Source organism: Lutra lutra, chromosome 3, assembly GCF_902655055.1.
Source record: "Lutra lutra chromosome 3, mLutLut1.2, whole genome shotgun sequence".
NCBI lineage: Eukaryota > Metazoa > Chordata > Mammalia > Carnivora > Mustelidae > Lutra > Lutra lutra.
The window spans coordinates 53,623,955-53,626,859 of NC_062280.1; the positions used below are offsets into that span (position 1 = coordinate 53,623,955).

Below are 2,905 nucleotides of genomic sequence, written 5' to 3' on the forward strand. Positions count from 1 at the left end.
GGAAAAGACACCTAAAATGAAGGACCAAGTGGAAGAAGGGAACACACATTACAAAACAATATAGTAACTGTTGCTTCATGCACAAAGTCACATTCCTTTATCCTTTTCTGTTAATTCCTGAAAACCATTTCCCAGTTATTTCACATTTTCCCATTTCTGAAAGAACCACTGTCAAATTTACATGAAGGATAATTTCGTTAGAAGCTTGTACTGGGTCTTCTCAATGATATATAATCATAAACTGGGAAAGTTAATACACTGGTTATTTCCCCATTATTCTAATGACTTTACTTAAGATCAGTGCAATATGATCACTGGATATGAACAGAAATTAAAGAAAATATAATTTATTAAATATTCCTGTGGAACAAATCTACTCCAGCTAATTCTACATCTGTTTGCCAATTTTTAGCCTACTGTTTTGTTATTGAGTGGTTTTTTTGAGCATTTGTAAAGGAGAAAATATATATATTTTATCTTTATATTGAAATAGATCCAACATAGGCAATTGGTAAATTACAATACTTCTTCAAATTATAGTCAATAATACAATATAATGTGAGACAATTTAAAGCTAATATAATATTGAAATCCCTAACAGTAATACTTTATCATTTTTAGGATCTTACTAAAATTTCTCTTAGATTTCCAGGCTTCTTTGTATTAAGTTGGCATTTTCAGAAAATTTTACAGATAATATGTGACACTAATTATTTCAATTGTTTAAATGTACTATTTAAATGAACATAAAATTTAGAGGTTTAAAAATGTGAACAGGTCATAATATCTTTTCTAAACTAGATTCTTATTATTTAATTCCAATTTGTCAACTTCTAGACATTTTAGGTTTATTTTTTAGTTAGTTGAGGACTTGAGAGTCAGACATATTTTTATCTTAGTTGAAAATGTTTATTAACATTATATCATAAATCTCTACAATAGTTAGAATTCTCAAGTGCTTTGATCCCCATATCTATATCTATATCTATCTATGTAACTATATATAAAATGTTGAAATACTTCCAATTTTATTTGAATGAAAAATCAGAGGTAAAATTTGAATTATAAACAACGATCTTTTTCCTCTAACCCCCACACTTCAATTCTTCCTGTATTTTTGTGGTTCTTAAGTGACAACCCTCAGCCATCTTTATCAAATATCTGATTTCATTAAATTTCAGCTCACTGCTTTGTTCTCTTTTAAACCTATTACACAGGAATTATTTACTTTTATAAGAATTGAATTTGACATTCCTTTCCAACCAGGGCTGGGCAGAATGGCTCCTGTGAAGAAGGGTGGCAAGAAGAAGGGGTATTCTGCCATCCATGAGGTAGTGACCAGAGAATACACCGTTGACATTCACAAGTGCATCCACCAAGTGCGTTTCAAGAAGTGTGCCCCTCGGGCACTCAAAGAGATGAGGAAATTTGCCATGAAGGAGATGGGAACTCAGATGCGACCATTGACACCAGGCTCAACAAAGCTGTCCAGGCCAAAGGAATAAGGAATGTTCCATACCCTATCTGTGTGCTTTGTCCAGAAAACACAATGAGGATGAAGATTCACCAAACCAGCTCTACACACTGGTCACTTATGTACCTGTCACCACTTTCAAAAATCTATACACAGTTAATGTGGATGAGAACTAATCGCTGATGGTCAAGTAAAGGTATACAACCAAAAAAATAATAATAATAAGAAGAAGAATTGAATTTGAAATAACATACATGGCTTTCATTTTTCATTATAACAGGACACAATATGTTTACATTTGTGTATGTATAATGTCATCCAAATAAAAGTCTGTATTTTCTTTTTTTGCTGAAATTAACTAGATGATTTTAAAATTTATATAGAAATGCACAGAACCACGAATAGACAAGGCAATCTTGAAAAGGAGAAACAGAACAAAACCTATCATATAATTAAAACAATATGGTATTAGTTCTACTGTAGATAAAATGACCAAAAGAACAAAATAATGAGTCTAGGAAAAGACCTACATAAATTATCATATGACTTATGAAAAAGTATCTCTACAGTGTGATAGGGCAAAGACAACCTTTTTACTAAAATGTGCTTGAGCATTTGTACAAGCATACAGGAAACAAAACATATCTTGACTCTTACTTCACACTGTACACAAAATTTAATTTCTGAGAGTTCCTTGATCTAAATGGCAATTACCTGATAAAATAATAGACCTTATAGAAGACAATAGAGAAAACAAATGTTGTTAATTTGGAATAGACTAAGATGAAGAAAGCTAATCATCCAGGGAAGAGTTGACAATTAAATTCTGCTAAAAATTTAAAATTTCCATAAAAACAATTTTAAGAAAATGAAAAATCCTTTCAGAGAATTGGAGAAGACATTTGCATCAAGTATCCAAAAAGAAAAACAAAATTCATATCCAAAATGTACAAAAAACTACTACAATTCATTATAAAACACACACACACACGCACACACATGCACATGCACACGCACACACACAATCTACAATGTTGAAACCTAGGAAGGTCTACACGTGGTAGAAATGTCAGCACAGAACTATGCTACAAAAAGGGAAGTGGCTGCACAGAGATAAAAATAGTATGTAAAACACAGAGCATCTCCTCAGAGCTGATTTATTGTTAGATAATGTTCACAGCAACATGACAAAAATTATAATCAATGGCATGCTTGCTAGTGAAAAATTCCAGGTGTGGTTTTTGTGCTATCCACATGAAACTGTTCTTGGATACTTACTGACATTTGGTTCCAAGGAAGACAAGAGAAGCAGCATGGACTAGAGACACTCTAGCATCCTCCAAATTCTGATTCTCCTCTTCTTAATACATGTATTTCTGCACCAAAACAACTGTATTTCACAAAGATCTTGGGAATTGCATAGTGTGAGAT

The 2,905-nt window shown here is 32.2% G+C and overlaps 1 pseudogene; it reads left to right on the forward strand.

Annotated features, from left to right (window-relative positions):
* Nucleotides 1–1,026: 1,026 nt before the first annotated feature.
* On the forward strand, nucleotides 1,027–1,855 carry LOC125096048 (60S ribosomal protein L31-like; annotated as a pseudogene).
* Nucleotides 1,856–2,905: the final 1,050 nt, after the last annotated feature.